Source organism: Nicotiana attenuata, unplaced genomic scaffold (genome assembly GCF_001879085.1).
Source record: "Nicotiana attenuata strain UT unplaced genomic scaffold, NIATTr2, whole genome shotgun sequence".
Lineage (NCBI taxonomy): Eukaryota > Viridiplantae > Streptophyta > Magnoliopsida > Solanales > Solanaceae > Nicotiana > Nicotiana attenuata.
In genome coordinates, this window is record NW_017675285.1 from 20,225 (window position 1) to 37,954 (window position 17,730).

Below are 17,730 nucleotides of genomic sequence, written 5' to 3' on the forward strand. Positions count from 1 at the left end.
TAGGCCTTATTTATCCCCCGTTTGAGTTTCTTATTAAAAATATCCCCACCGTTATACATTAGTTGCATATTTATCCATCAGCCGTTAAAACACCCTCCCAAATTTTTAAGGATGACGTGGCATCCTATGATTGGACCAGACGACCCGCCCCATTCTTTTAACTAAAACCCGCCCGACCTATCGTTCTTAGACCCATCGTTATATTTGTTCCATTTTCCATCGAGCCTTTCTTCTCCCTCACAAAGAAAAGACCTAGGGTTTCTTATCAGTCGCTATTTTCAGCTCCACTGAAAGGCCTTCTCTCCCATTTGCTTTCTTCTTCGCTTAACATAAATTGGGTTGTGAAGATTTTCCACCATAGCAAGTTTTTTCATGTCAGAAAGTAGTTATTAATCAAAGAGGAGGTGCCATTGTGGGGAAATTGCCAATCACTTCACTTCAACGACTCCATTTAATCCCGGAAGGAGATTCTTTAAGTGCCCTAAACCTGATGTATGTATTATTTCGTTTATTCTGGTTCCATCTGATTTTTTTCGATAATTTAAATTTTTCCCTTGTATTATTGGTTCATAATTACAAGTCGTATGCTTTGTGTTTGGTAGATAAGCTGGTGCGGTTATTGGGAATGGCAAGATGATGTGTTACCAGATCGAGCGGTCATTACAATTAACAATATGAATTACAAATTGGATGCCACTAATGTTAAACTCAACAATATGAAGTCGACGTTGGATGCGATTATTCTTGAAAGGGACAGATTAAAGGTAAGAGTGGATAGCTTGAAGGCTTTAAAGAATTCGGAAGCGAACAAAGCCCGTAAATTGGAAGAGAAAGTCCTAAATATGAAGATCGTCATTATGATTTCATGGGCAATATTTATGGGATTTGTTACTGCAATGCTAATGAAGTGAAGTTGATATATGAAGTGCAGCTTTTCAAGTTTTTGTATTAGTACTTAAAGTTGTAAACAATGAAGTGTTTTAGGTCTGATTTTGGTACTTAAGTTAGGTAAATATGTAATTGGTAAAATTGTTATCTGCTTATTCAAATATTCCTTCCATTTGCAAGCTATCTTAAGCTTCTGTGTTCCGTCACCTCAGTACTTCTTGGGCATGTTATAGTTAAGCTATCTTTAGCTCTCTTCTTCTTTTTTTCTCTTTTGGACAATTTGTACTATTGTATTAGTCCCCTGTATTTAGTTCCCATTCAATTAATTAGAATGGTTATGGTTCCTACCATCTGGGCAGAGGAAAGAAACGGAAAGAGATCAAGTTAAGCCGAATATGTATTAATCATCTAATGTAGAAGGAAAAGAAAAGATTCACATCATGGGTATTAAAGAATTCCTACAAGCAGCATACAGGAAAAGAAGGATTCACGAAAAAGCACTCTCAAAAAGAGGAACAGATACAACGGATTAGTATAGCAAACACAGCTACAATGGAATTTGGGACCAAGGCAGAGTTAACTGATCAAGTGTACAAGGAAAAGGCATGGAATTCCATATATCTCAAGAGTAGGAAGTACAAGCAAGAGCATCAATATGCTAGTCCAAATGTGCATATAACAATCTGTAAGCAGATGATGAAAAACAACTATATTCAGTTAATAAACAACGAACAACTATCGCAAAGAATGATAATAGACAAATCTGCCCAGCAGCACTACAGAAATAGCAGCAGCAGTAAACAAATCTGAAATTTGCTATACTAACAGCAGCAAGAAATAGCAGCTAACAGCAGGAGCAAACAAACAACAGAACTAAAATCTGAAATTTTCATAACAGCAACAGTAAACAAATCTGCCCAGCACCACTACACAAATAGCAAATTTCATTTTGATGGACTGTTGGATGCAAAATTATGACCCCCAAAAACTTACAGACACTTGGTCATAATAAGACCTCCAATTTATCATCAAATTGAACAAAAAAATAGCAGTTGATTATACTGTCACAATGCAGTAATTACAAGCCCAAAAGACATCCTAGACCACACATCATTTGTTTCTCTTCCTTGGCACCAACTTCTCAATTCTTTGCCTACTTTGCATTTCCAATTGTCTTCCAGTAATAGCAGCTTTTCCCTCCCATGTAAGGCTGCCTGGTGAGTAAGGAAGATTTGATGGAACACTTAAACCATTATGATCACCTTTGAATGCAATTACCCTTGATCCTGAAGGCTGTGATGGTTGTTGTCTCTGCTGAAGCCTTGTTTTATCTTCTGACACAACCATAGGCCTTATAGCTGGTTCATCTTCTAGTTCTGGATGCTCAAAAGCAGCAGCACAGCTTGAAGTCTCTAAAATAAAATAAATACAGTATGGACTACCTGAATCAATCCCTACATAAAATAAATACAAATAAGAATAGTTAAAGGATACAAATAAGATAGACTTAACAGTAAGGAAATAGATAACTAGAATGGAAAGACTACCTTCTGTTAACAAATGAACTGAATGATAAATAGAAATTAAGACAAGAATTAAATTGAAGGTTAAACTGAAACTGAAAATCTATTAAACAGTTAAAAAATGAAGACTATTACACTGTTAAACAATAAAGAAAATCTATAAACTAAAAGCTATAAAAAATGACTATTAAACAATATAGAAAATGTTATCAAACAATAAATTAATGGACCACAAGGAAAGACAAACATGGGGACCAGAAAATCTATTAAATTTGTAACAACAGGACGACATAGAATAAGAAAGTGAAGACCCACTAGCTTTAAAATATTCAGTTGGGGTCAACAACCATATACCGACAAAAAATACCTTAAACCCCAAACTTAAGACCCCACAATCTCAGTTCTGTCACCATTTCTTTCATTAAACAAACAAAAAGGCTTCAGCAGACCACAAACTATACAAAAATCCAAAAATAAATCTATCTCGAATAAACACAAACGGAAAACCCACCTAGACAACCCATGCAAACAAAATCCACTCATAAAAAACACGTCTAGCGGTCAACTATAAATATTTAAGCTCATACTCAAAGCCATAACATGATTAAAGAACAAAATCCCTATAGGTGACTAATTCGCGGCAAATTTAAGCAAGAAAATACATATAACAGCTTCAACAAACATTTACTTGAAGAAAGCACTTACCTTTGGTTCTTGTTGTTGGAGATAGCATGTGGAACGAATGGATTTGAATGGGGTGTGATGAACCCTAGGTTTCTTTCTGAGGGAGATGAAAGGAACGATTGGAAAATGAAAATGGAAAATGGGGCCTGTTTTAGGAAAATGGATTCAAAATAACGATGGGTCTAAGATAAGTTATTGGGTCGGGCGGGTTTTAATTAAAGGAATGGGGCGGGTCGTCTGGTCCAATCAAAGGATGCCACGTGCTCCTTAAAAATCTGGGAGGGTGTTTTTAACGGGTGAGGGACAAATGTACAACTAATGTATAACGGTGGGGATTTTTTTGATAAGAAACTCAAACGGGGGATAAATAAGGCCTGTTTTCGATAGTAGAAGGACAAATCAGACCCTTAACCGAAATAAGAATGCATATAGTAGGTCGGTTGGTACAAATGGCCATCCCATACTAAATGCAGGCATTGATTGTTCAAAGTACAAAGGACCATCCTATTCTGGCTTTTTCCTACATCGCTATCACCTACTAATCCACGAACTAGCGATAGAGTAAGAGTTCAGAACCTTTTTATTGTCTTTTTGGACAAATGTGGCGTTAATAAGTGTAAAAAAAAGTTACTTTTCTATATATAACGCCGAAATTCTAGGCGCTATACCTTAACGGTAACTTTTGCCGTTAAGGCATAGCGCAAAGAATAAGTGCGATATACTTTTTGGCGCCGAAAATCTGTGCGCTATACTCTGACGACTTGACTGCCAGGTATAGCGTTTGGAATTAAAATGCTATATATATATATATATATATATATATATATATATATATATATATATATATATATATATAGCGCCTGGAATTAAAACGCTATACCTGTTTATGGGCCGACCAATAAGTTAACTGACATAACAATAATTTAAATGTGTATAGCGCACATTCAAAGAGCGCTATACATCAAAAATTTCAGTCCCCCGGGCTAGCCATTTCCTATATAAAGGGGTTAGGATTTTAGGAAAATCCATTCACAGAAAATTCTAACTCCCGTTCAAACTTTTCTTCTTGTTAAATTCTCAAGCATTTTTTCATAATGTCTGAAGAGCGTAGAATAAGAGTTTCATTATATTGGAGGGGGGGTGAGGTTGTGATGGAGAATAACTCTGTGATGTACAGTTTATATCCACAGTGTCATGTTAAATTACCACTTACAATGGAGTACGATAAATTGATATCGTTATTATGCAAAAAAATGAGTGTGAGTAAACGTTCAGTGATACTTAAAGTAACCGGAAGATATCCGTATTTCGTCACTCCGCAAGGGGTTGCTTTTTACTCGGAGTTAAACATCGACGATGATGAAACTTTGAGGGATTTTCTGAGGACTTCGGATGAATACCGGGAATTTCTTGTAATCAAAATGTTGGATATGTACTTCAAGGTCGAAGACGTTCCCAACAATGAAGTTGCCGGACAGGTTCCGGATAACCCCCAGTCATCGGGTGATTATTCTGGAGCAGTTTTTGCCGGACAGGTTCCGGATAAAAGAGTTTTCCTTGATTTAAACTTATCACCGCCTACTTTATATAATTCACAAGAGGAGTGGTAAACTTTAATTTTCCTTTGTGTTACGATGTACATTTTTGTTGTATTGAATTTGTATTAACGCTCATATATTTAACAGGGGGTACCGGCCGGATATGAATTTTACAATTTATGAACCCAAGCATAATTTTGGTGTGTTGGATCATGGTGGTCCATCCGGTAGTAATCACCTAAATGAAAATGTCTATCATTGATTTTATCACATTACGACTTGTAAGTGAAGTGATATAGCTATATGGAAAGTATTTATTAAATTCAGTAGCTTATTATTGTGTTGATTGTGCAGTGAAAACGAGCAAGTTGAACCACATGTACTCACTCAATTGCCCGAAGATGACGTATTAAATCGGGATCTGGCAGATGCACAGAGTGAGGAAGAGAACAGTGATTACGACAACAATTCTGATGGATCTGGAGATGAGACACCCTTTCCTCGTGAGGATGAGAAGGAAGGACCTGATTTGACGAGAGAGTATGCTCTAGGGGTGGGCATCGGTCGGTTCACTTCGATTATGAATATTATCGATTTTTTCTATCGGTTATCGGTTTACAAATACCATAACCCGATAACCAAACCGATAAGATATTGATTATCGGTTATCGGTTAATCGATTATCGATCATTATCGGTTTGGTTATCGGTTTACCCGATAAGATAAAACAACTAAAACAGCTTCGCAATGTATAAAACTGTTTCGCAATGTATAAAACAGTTTCAGTACAAAACTGTTTTGCTAAAACAGTTTTATAAGATTTTAAGAACTGTTTTGCTAAAGCTATTTTGCTAAAACTCTTTTCAAAACTGTTCTATTTCACAAGAATTTAAATTTACTGCAACATCCAATAAAATAAACACTAACCAAAGTTTCTATCTTTCATTCTTCAACCCAAAAAATATAAACAAAAATCCCAATATCAGTCAGTGACGAAAAAACAGAATATCAGTCATATTTTCACTTCGACACTTTCTGTAAATACAAGGGATCTAAATGAATAACAAATACAAGTGTCAGCCACGATGCACATGTTTGTGATGCAATTTTTGTAAATGTCAAAAGAAAAAGTGAGAAGTTGAGTCACTACCCTTCGACTGCTTTAAAGACTGGACAGCTTCATCAAATAGTTCTGCTAAACATAGAACTAATAGTTCTGCTAACAATAGAACTAAATCTACAACAATAGAACAGAGTTCAATACTAATAGTTCAACACTTCAACTAAGAAATGCGACTGAAGAGTGAAGAAGATGCGACTGAAGAATCTGATGGATCTGAGAAATGAAGTGAAGATGTGACTGAAGAGTGAAAGAAAGAAGCTGAGAAATGCGACTGACGCCGGCCAGAGTCTTGACGGGCTGACTAGTGAGGGCATGATGCGACTGACGCCGGCCTGAGTCTTTATGGGCTGACTGGTGAGGGCGTAAGGCGGAGAAACTGAGAAAGAATAAGAAAATCAAAGAGTGAACTATGAAGTATGAATTATGAAACCGTAGCATGTATATACTTAAGGGTAAACTAGTAAATTAGTTAATCCTTATTGGGTTATCGGTTTTACCCAATAACAGAATTGTCAAACCGAGCCCGAACTGATAACCCAATAAAAAAATTTTAACCCGGTACCGAACCATTAAACCAATAACCTGTAACGATCCGACCGGTCGTTTTGCATTTTTGAACCCCGTTCCCTTAAATAAGACTTCCCGCACTTGCTTTAGCTAATTTATGACTTACGGGGTCGGGTGGTTCGGAATTTAGAAGAGTTTTGAGCAAGAATAAGTCTAGTTGCTTCTTTAAGTTTCTTTAAAAAGGCCAAGTTTGACTTTGGTCAACATTTTGGGGAAACGGACCCGGAATCATGATTTGACAATTTCTGTGGGTCCGTGGGAAAATATGAAACCTAGGCGTATGCCCGGAATCGAATTCCGAGGTCCCTAGCCCGAGTAATGAATTTTTATGTGAAATTGTTAAGTTAAAGTTTCAAAGGTTTAAATAAACTAAGAAATCATTGTTTTCCTAGGTATAGGGTTCGGATTTCGATTCCGAAACTTGGTACAAGTCTGAAATATCAGTTAAGACTTACCCGTAAAATTTGGTGTCAATCCGAGTAGTTTAAGGGCGTTTTGACCCGTTGGAGGAGAATTAAGAACTTGAAGTTCAACAATTTGATTCATTTGGTTTTGGGGTTGATTCCTCGATTTAGCGTTGTTTTGAGTGTTTCGAGGGTTCAAGTAGGTCCGCCTCGTGATTTCATACTTGTCAGTATGTCGGGCGGGGCACGGGAGCCCCGAGCGTCAAACGAGCGAGGCTCGAGTGAAGTTAGACTTTGGAAAATGACCGAAGCTTGCTGCTTCTGTCATAACCGCATCTGCGGTTCTTGGACCGCAGAAGCGGGACCGCAGATGCGGTCATTAGATCGCAGAAGCGGAGAAGGGGCAGGCCAGGGGAAATCGCAAAAGCGGCCCAGGGACCGCAGAAGCGGTTCCGCCTATGCGGCCCCCAGACCGCAGAAGCGGTCGAGCCCCAAATCCCAAAAGCCGCAGAAGCGGCCAAATTCCGCAGAAGCGGATTCCGTAGAAGCGGAAATTCTTCCGCAGATGCGAAAATAACTGGGGGCAGAAGGGTTCATTAAATACGAACTCAAACTCATTTCTCTCATTTTTCACTCTACACTTAGGCGATTTGGGTTCTTCCAAGAGAGGGTTTCCACATAACTTGGCAAGGTAAGTAATTTCCCTTCATCCTTAGCTTAAATACATGTATATTAGGTATATATTAAACACCAAAAATTTAGTAAAAATCAAGAATTTGAGCTAGACCTAGGATTTTAATAAAACTAAGAATTTATCATAAAAATTTGCCATGTAATGAACTAGAAATCATATTTTTGTGATCCTTAGGTGATAGAGAACAACTTCCTTCGAAAAATTTCGGAATCCGGGCACGTGGGCCCGGGGTCAGAATTTAGGAAACTTGTGTTAACGGTTATAAAATTGCCTAAATAGTTAGAGTTCGACCTTGTAAGCCTTTATTTACTAGTTCTTACTTCGTTTGATTAGTTTGGGAATTTTCGGCTTCGAATTAAGGACTAGGGCTCGTTCTTGGACATTGGAAGTGTACTTTGGAGCGAGGTGAGTCTCCTTTCCAACCTTGTAAGAGGGAATTGTCCCCATAGGATTATAAATGAGTAATTGTTGTTAAATGCGGGGGCTACGTACGTACTAGGTGACGAGAGTCCGTGCGTAGCTACTATAATGATAATTGTTCGGGTAGTTTAGGACCCACGTCATGTCTAATTGGGGAATATTTCTTGTTTTAAATTGCCAATATGATCGTTTATGATTTGCTAGAGACTTGAGGAAATGAAAAGTGAACTTATGAGTTTGTTGAGTCTTGGTAGGAATTCCCTTGTATGTAATTGAGCTTATCTGCTTTCCTGATATTTTCTTGATGATTATGGACCGGGCCGATCGCCTCGGTGAGAATAGATGCATCTATGGTTCGTGCCGCTCGACGGATACTTACTGAGTACATGTGATTTATGTACTCATACTACGCTTCTGTACTTAAATGTACAGGATTTGAGGCAGGTGGATCTGGACATCATCCTGGTGCGCATCAGTGAGCACGCTTGGGGACTTCTACGGTGAGCTGTTTCTCTTTCATGCCGATCCGCAGCCGAAGAAGTCCTTTCTTGTACTTTTTGTTTCTGTCTAATCTGATTCAGACAGTAGGATAGTGTATTATTCTTTTGTGTATATTCTACTAGTCGCCCGTAGCTTGTGACACCAGGTGCTGGCACACACTGTAGTAGACATTTATTTTGGGGTTGTATCGCTATTTTAGCACTTTATGATCTTTACTGGTCTTATCTTTAAATTCGAAAATCTAGTATAACTGTCTTTGGCTTAAGTAAAATGAGAACTTAATCACATTCCGCATCGGCTGGCCTGACAACGGTGTTAGGCGCCATCATGACCTATTATGAAAAATGGGTCGTGACAACATGGTATCAGAGCACTAGGTTCACGTAGGTCTCACAAGTTACGGGCAAACCTGATAGAGTCTTGTAGATCGGTACGGAGACGTCTGTATTTATCTTCGAGGGGCTATAGGGTGTTAGGAAAGACTACTCTTTATTCATTATCCATCGTGCAGTGGTCAGTGTACTAAGTTTCCTCTTCTATTCTCTCACAGATGGTGAGGACTCGTACCGCNGCTCAAAGGACCCATCAAATCCCAATTTGAAATATCAAAACTCAAGCCCTAGTTCATCAATTTTATGCTTAATTTCCATGAATTCTAGACCAACTTCACAATATAATCGTGTTTAAGTTCAAAAATCTTACTTCCAATCGATTCCCCTTGTAAACCCTCTTTGATTTCCTTCAAAAACCTTCAAAAACGAGCAGCCATGGGTGAAAATAGACCCACCTTCGCGAACAAGCTGGTTTTTAAAAAACGTTCTGCCCAGGGGTGTTTTCCTTCTATGCGATCGCGGAACACTCCACGCGATCGCGAAGAACAAAATTCCAGCCCTCAAAATTCCTCTTATGCGATCGCACTCATCACTTGTGCGAACGCGATGAACAGACCCGCTGAGCTACGCGATCGCGAACAATATGCTGCGTTCGCACTAAACAACCCCTTAACCTTCTGCGATCGCAATTCACCCCTTTGCGAACGCATTGCACAATTATGGACATCTCCAAAAAAGCTTCTACGTGATCGCAATTGAGCCTTTGCGATCACATTGAGCAATTATACTTGCAACTGAAGCCTGCAATTTCTGCCAACTTTTAAGGTACAAAATGGTCCGTTTCACCATCCGAAACTCACCCGAGGCCCCCGGGACCTCAACCAAAAGCACCTACATGACTTAAAAACATCATCCAAACTTGTTCCAATCATCAAAACACACCTAACAACACTAAAATCATCAATTCACATCGGATTCAAGCCTAAGTTCTTCAAGAACTTCCGAAACACGCATTCGATCAAAAACCCAACCAAACGACGTCCAAATGACCTGAAATTTTGCACACACATCACAAATCACATAACGAAGCTACAGCAACTCTCGGAATTCCATTCTGATCCTCGGATCAAAATCTCACCCATCAACCGGAATACGCCAAAGTACTAACTTCGCCAATTCAAGCCTAATTCTACGCCGGACCTCCAAAATCAATTCCGATCGCACTCCTAAGTCACAAATCATCCCCCGAAGCTAACCGAATCACCGAAAATCACATTCGAGCCCTATAACTCATAAGTGAACGTCCGGTTGACTTTTTCAACTTAAGCCTTCCTTAAAGAGACTAAGTGTCTTATTTCTTATCAAAACCAATCCAAATCAACTCTCCCACACCAACTACCGATAACGAAACATGAAGAAGCAATAAACGGGGAAAACGGAGTAGTAACACATGAGACGACGGGTCGGGTCGTCACACGACTTAACCGATATTGCACATACACCTGCCAAGATAGGTATAACTAATGCCGCAACAATGGTTGAAGAAGATCCGAATGCACGATTATCAGGAAATAAAATCAAGAGAGTATTTAAGAAGAAGAAAACAACATAAGGTATTTGGGAATGTTGCAGTTGGAGAAATGAAGAACTGTTTGATTAGTTAATTTAGTATATTATTAGTACTATTATTAGTTATGAACAATATATTTGAATCATTTCACCTTTCTTCTCCTGTTTACTTTTTCAGTTTTACTTAATGTGGAGATTTCAATGGACAAGATATTTAAAACTTTTCATGGTCCTTTCTGTTATTAGAACTCACATTACTGTTTATGTAATTATATTTCAGTAAATAGTCAGTATCCGAACAGAAAACTACGAGAAAACACTTGCTGTTCCAGACAATAACTTTGGAGTTAATAGTGACAAAAACATACTTGCAGATCTCATATTTTACCATGAAACCTTTTGGGCAGCGACTATTTCTTTTGGAGATCTCATTACTTTATTCTTTTGCCAATATTCTTAGCATTTTCAATACTATAATTCTCACCTAAGAGAGATATAAATTTGTAATTTTCCTCCATTGTTCAGTGAAAGCAAGGGCAATTCCTCTTAGTTATTCTCTAAATTACAAAAGTTGCCGATTGTTACCATGTACTAGGATTATTTAAGAACTGATGTGTTATGAGTGGTTTAAGCATTTGCATTTAGGTATTCTTGACACTTTAATATCCATGAGATGTTAGTTTTATGTATAAGTTCTGTGAATGATATTGCACTTTTTGTTTTGCTTTGTCAAAAAGGCATACTAGTTGAGTGAACTGTATCTCTTTGGTGGTACTGATGCAATACCTATACTTTATAGCATTTACAGCACAATCTATAAGTTACTTACTTAGGTCTGCCAATGATGTCTGATCTTTGCTCTTACATTTTCCAGCTTTACGGACTGATAGGATAGAAAATTCATGTTCTACTACTACAGGCTAATATCGTGAATCATTTTGCACATTGACTTTCTGATAGTGATCACTAAATTAGATGCCTTCATGTCTTCCTATTGAACTGATGATTGTGTCCAACAAAGTCAAAAAAATTAATTTTGTTGTTTCTTAATGGGTCCAGCTTATTTAAACTCACCATTCTTCAACTTTTTTTGGCTTTTAATCATTTTGAATTAATTAACTTCTGCCTTTTTATTATTAGTCGTTCGTGCTTATAGTTTTTTTAAGTGAAATTACTAGAATACATCAAATCAATACCGTCTTATAATGTATATTTTACCAGAGTATTAGGAATTCAAGATAATATGGACATTAGTTTATGACATGATAGAGAAAATAAAGCGTGCAACTACAACGACATTTAATTAAATTTCTTGATATGTACTTGTGGACAGAAAGGTTTCGCTACAAAATTAGTATATATGTTTATAAAATCAAAGTTATTCAATTATATATTTTAGGCATTCATTTACTCCAAATTTACAGTACCTTATGAGTGTCAAGAATGGCTGTATTAGCAATTGTTGGTCTAACGCCATATTGCTGATATTTTATTCCAATTTTTTTTTAGCTGATTTGTATGTTTTATCGTTTGCAGACTTTATTTGTCCTGTTACTATCACAGGGGATGCATTTGGAAAACAAAAGGCACCACAACCTTTAACAGACATAACCAATCATCAACATTTCACACGATTACATTATACACCTTTAGAGAGTTGTGCACACGCTTCATCGTCTCAATCTCAGGCACGATATCCAAATTTACCTCGACAGGAACATTTGCAATTTGGTTTGTCAAATTCAAATGTGCAGACAAATTATCTTCTACCAGATTTAAATGAGCTTATTGCCAGGTTCGTATTATAAATAAATTTATTAATATAACATGAATCGTTTATTTATACTAACGGCATTTAATTATAATTTATTATTAGAACTTGAGGATGTCAATATTGATGGTTATGTACCAGGTATGTTTTTAATCAATAAAATTTTTATCTATTAAATTACACAAATAAATTACATTTATACTAATATTCAAAGTAATGGTAGTTTGATTAAATACTTAACGTAATAATACGTAAAAACAATCACAGAAAATAATGATGCAACTGAAGATGAAGACGAGTATGAAGGTATGTCTATCTTAACACAAACAATGATTCATTCATGTCCCCCTTTTCAATTTATATGGCTAAATTAATATGATTTTAATACTATTTAGAGCCTGATGTTGGATATGCAATTATTGACAATGAATGTATGCATATTTATTATTTCTATATGTATATACAATAAGTAGGCTAACCATAATATAACACCTTGACATTAATCTTACATTTGCTTATTTTATTCATAGAGTTCTGGGATATAGGCGATCCTACATATGAATGTGAACATTGTGGTGCTTACTTTTGGTACGAAGAAAGAATCAACAAGAAAATCAAAGCTAAAAAACCAGAGTTCTCTTTGTGTTGTAATCATGGAAAGATACTCTTACCAAAGCCAAAAGAACCTCCCATAATTTTAAAACAATTATTATTCGGATCAGGTAACAGGAAAATCTACTTTTACCATACTTCAATAGTATCTTCAATATATGAATAAATATTTATTCACCAACAAATACTTTTATCTAGGTCCAAAAAGTAACCACTTCAGAGATAATATTAGAAGTTATAACTCAATGTTTTCATTTACCTCAATGGGAGGAAAAGTTGATGCTTCTGTCAACCAAACAAAGGGGCCAAGAACATTCAAATTATCTGGGCAAAACTATCATCAAATCGGTAGTTTATTGCCTCCCGAAGGATCCACTCCCAAGTTTGCACAATTATATATATACGACACAGAAAATGAAGTTTAGAATAGAATTCATGCACTGGGGTTAGTATTTAATTATTCCAAATTTATATATGCATGAATAATCTAACAAAAACAAAAATTAGATCAATTTTATAAAACCTATTTTTATGCAGTCGTGGTGATAGAATAAACCAACTTCATGCTGAAATTGTTCAAAATTTGAAACAAATGCTTGATGAGCAGAATGTTTTGACAAAGTCATTTAGAATGGTGAGAGACAAATTTCAGGAAGTTACTCACTCCAATTTTAGACTCAGATTGATAGGAAAACGGAACTATGATGGAAGAAGATATAACTTACCATCAATTTCAGAGGTTGCTGCTTTGGTAGTTGGAGATTTTGATGTATCTAGATGTGACCGAGACATCATAGTTGAAACCCAATCTGGACATCTACAAAGGATAAATGAGTTGAATGCTGCCTATTTAGGTCTTCAATATCCTTTATTGTTTCCATTCGGCGAAGATGGTTATAGGGAAGACATTCCTTTAAATGGAAATGACGAATCAACTAGAGGAAGGCATTTTGTTAGCATGCGTGAATATTTCGCATACAAAATTCAAGAAAGGAAAGGCGAAGTACCAACAATTGTGAACTCAAGAAGATTATTTCAACAATTCTTGGTCGATGGATTTATAATGGTTGAAGCGTCTAGGTTGAAGTATATCAGAACTCATCAAAAACAATTGCGAGCTCAATTGTATAAAGGATTAGAAGATGCAGTTTTACATGGAGAGATAAATCCTTCTTCTCAAGGTAAAAGGGTAATTCTTTCATCCAGCTTCACAGGGGGTGCAAGATACATGATCCAAAATTATCAAGATGCTATGGCAATCTGCAAGTGGGCTGGATATCCAAATCTCTTCATCACATTTACTTGCAACCCAAAGTGGCCTGAAATTAGTAGATTTGTAAAGAGCAGGGGATTGCAACCAGAAGATCGCCCAGACATTTTATCTAGGGTGTTCATGTAACGACCCGACCGGTCGTTTTGCATTTTTGAACCCCGTTCCTTTAAATAAGACTTCCCGCACTTGCTTTAGCTAATTTATGACTTGCGGGGATGGGTGGTTCGGAATTTAGAAGAGTTTTGAGCAAGAATAAGTCTAGTTGCTTCTTTAAGTTTCTTTAAAAAGGCCAAGTGTGACTTCGGTCAACATTTTGGGGAAACGTACCCGGAATCATGATTTGACAATTTCTGAGGGTCCGTGAGAAAATATGGGACCTGGGCGTATGCCCGGAATCGAATTCCGAGGTCCCTAGCCCGAGTAATAAATTTTTATGTGAAATTGTTAAGTTAAAGTTTCAAAGGTTTAAATAAACTAAGAAATCATTGTTTTCCTAGGTATCGGGTTCGGATTTCGATTCCGAAACTTGGTACAAGTCTGAAATATCAGTTAAGACTTACTCTTAAAATTTGGTGTCAATCCGAGTAGTTTAAGGGCGTTTTGACCCGTTGGAGGAGAATTAAGAACTTGAAGTTTAATGATTTGATTCATTTGTTTTGGGGTTGATTCCTCGATTTAGCGTTGTTTTGAGTGTTACGAGGGTTCGAGTAGGTCCGCCTCGTGATTTCAGACTTGTCGGTATGTTCGGGCAGGGCACAGGAGCCCCGAGCACCAAACGAGCGAGGCTCGAGTGAAGTTAGAATTTGGAAAATGACTGAAGCTTGCTGCTTCTGTCATAACCGCATCTGCGGTTCTTGGACCGCAGATGCGGTCATTAGATCGCAGAAGCGGAGAAGGGGCAGGCCAGGGGAAACCACGAAAGCGGCCCAGGGACCGCATAGGCGGTTCCGCCTATGCGGCCCCCAGACCGCAGAAGCGGTCGAGCCCCAAATCCAAAAAGCTGCAGAAGCGGCCAAATTCCGCAGAAGCGGATTCCGCAAAAGCGGAAATACTTCCGCAGATGCGAAAATAACTGGGGGCAGAAGGGTTCATTTAATACGAACTCAAACTCATTTCTCTCATTTTTCACTCTACACTTAGGCGATTTGGGTCTTCCAAGAGAGGGTTTCCACATAACTTGGTAGGGTAAGTAATTTCCCTTCATCCTTAGCTTAAATACATGTATATTAGATAGATTAAACACCAAAAATTTAGTAAATTTCAAGAATTTGAGCTAGACCTAGGGTTATAATAAAACTAAGAATTTAACATAAAAATTTTCCATGTAATGAACTAGAAATCATATATTTGTGATCCTTAGGTGATAGAGAACAACTTCCTTCGAAAAATCTCGGAATCCGGGCACGTGGGCCCGGGGTCGGAATTTAGGAAACTTGTGTTAATGATTAGAAAATTGCCTAAATAGTTAGAGTTCGACCTTGTAAGCCTTTATTCACTAGTTCTTACTTTGTTTGATTAGTTTGGGATTGTTCGGCTTCGAATTAAGGAATTGGGCTCGTTCTTGGACATTGGAAGTGCACTTCGGAGAGAGGTGAGTCTCCTTTCTAACCTCGTAAGAGGGAATTGTCCCCTTAGGATTAATGTTTGATTGTTTGTTGCTAAATGCGTGGACTACGCACGCGTTAGGTGACGAGAGCCCGTGCGTAGCTACTACTATGATAAATGTCCGGGCAGCTTAGGGCCTACAACATGCCTATTAAATATATCTCTTATGTTAAATCATTGTTATGAACACCTAGTGTGTACTAGAGACTTAAAAGGGGATAGGAGCATACCCGTATAGTTAATTAAGTTTGATTTGTTATTCTTGACCATTTATGTGCCATGTGTGTGAACTTGATATTTCATCCTTATTTGTGGATCGGGCCGATCGCCTCGGTATGAATAGATGCATCTATAGGCGCGCCGTCGACCCTCGGCAAGTGCATAGTTTATTTCTGTTGGGTCAGGTCGTCGCCTCGGTATTATGTGCGCATGCTAATTGTGGAAAAGCCTATACATGCTTTATTTTGCCATTATCTCATATGATAAATTATAAACTTGATGCTGTAAAGTTCTTGACTTATACCACTTGCCATAAACTGTTGATACTTGTAAATACCATGATTTAAATACATCATACTTATATACATATATATTAATTGACCTTAGTAAGTATCGAGTCGACCTCTCGTCTCTACTTCTTCGAGATTAAACGTGATACTTACTGGGTACATATTGTTTATGTACTCATGCTACACTTCTGTACTTAAATGTACAGGATTTGAGGCAGGTGGATCCGGACATCACTATGGTGCATATCAGTGAGCGCATCTGGGACTTCTACGGTGAGCTGCACTCCCTTCTTGCCGATCCGCAGCCGAAGAAGTCTTCCTTGTATTTTTTTGTTTTGTTGTTGTTTCTGTCTATCCTCATTCAGACAGTAGGATAGGGCATTATTCATTTTGTGTATATTCTACTAGTTGCCCGTAGCTTGTGACACCAGGTTCTGGCACACACAGTAGTAGACGTTATTTTGGGTTGTATAACTGTCTTTACATTTTATTGATCCTTACTGGTTATGACTTTAATTGGGGGAAAAATCTATTATAATGGTTTTTGGTAAGGGTAACAGGAGAATTTAATTATACTTCCGCGTTGGCTGGCCTGACAAATGGTGTCGGGCGCCATCATGACCTATTATGGAAAAATGGGTCGTGACAACATGGTATCAGAGCACTAGGTTCACGTAGGTTTCTCATGTTACGAGCAAGCCTAATAGAGTCTTGTAGATCGGTACGGAGACGTCTGTATTTATCTTCGAGGGGCTATAGGGTGTTAGGAAAGACTACTCTTTATTCATTTTCCATCGTGCAGTGGTCAGTATACTAAGTTTCCTCTTCTATTCTCTCACAGATGGTGAGGACTCGTGCCGCCGACGTTCCGGACCCGGGAGGAGCTGATCCCTCCATTGCCAGAGGCCGAGGTAGAGGCCGGGGGAGGGCACTGGCTCGCTGTAGGGGACGAGGGCGTCCCAGAGCTATTCCAGATGCACCACCAGCAGACCCTGCGAGGGATCCCACTATGAGGAGCAGGGCGAGGCGCCTGCAGCTGTGCCTACTCCGGCAGATTTCATGACTGCGCCGGGATTTCAGGAGGTCATGGGCCGTATGCTCTGGTTCATGGACACCATGACTCAGGATGGTTTATTTCCAGCAGACCCAGCTGCTTCGCAGGCAGGAGGGAGAGCACAGACCCCTACTGCTCAGGCTCCAGGTCATGCAGTCGCGGTATATCAGACTCCGGGTGCACTACCCGCAGAGGGGGTTCAGCCAGTTGCTGCAGAGGTACCCCAGCCTAGGCCAGCTGTGGAGTTCGATCCGCAGAAGTTACTAGAGAGATGGACCAGACTTCACCCTCCAGTCTTTGGAGGTGAGCGTCATGAGGACGCTCAGGATTTCATCGACAGGTGCAGGGACAGACTGCACGCTATGAGGATATTGGAGTCGCATGGAGTCGACTTCACTACTTTTCAGCTTGAGGGCAGGGCCCGTAGATGGTGGCAGTCCTATGTTCTTGGTAGGCCCGCCGGTTCACCTCCCATCACTTGGGGTCAGTTCGTACAGTTGTTTCTGGACAGGTATATTCCGCCCTCTGAATCGAAAGAGCTGCGGTATTAGTTTGAGCACCTTGAGCAGGGTCAGATGTCTGTGACCGACTACGAGGCGAGGTTTTCTGAGTTATCTCGCCATGCACTTATGATACTCCCTACAGATGCAGAGAGAGTGCGGA

At 38.6% G+C, this 17,730-nt stretch overlaps 1 pseudogene; it reads left to right on the top strand.

Moving 5' to 3' along the window:
• Window positions 1-4,936: 4,936 nt before the first annotated feature.
• The window catches only part of LOC109219904, a 33,435-nt pseudogene continuing 20,641 nt past the window's right edge, over window positions 4,937-17,730 (top strand).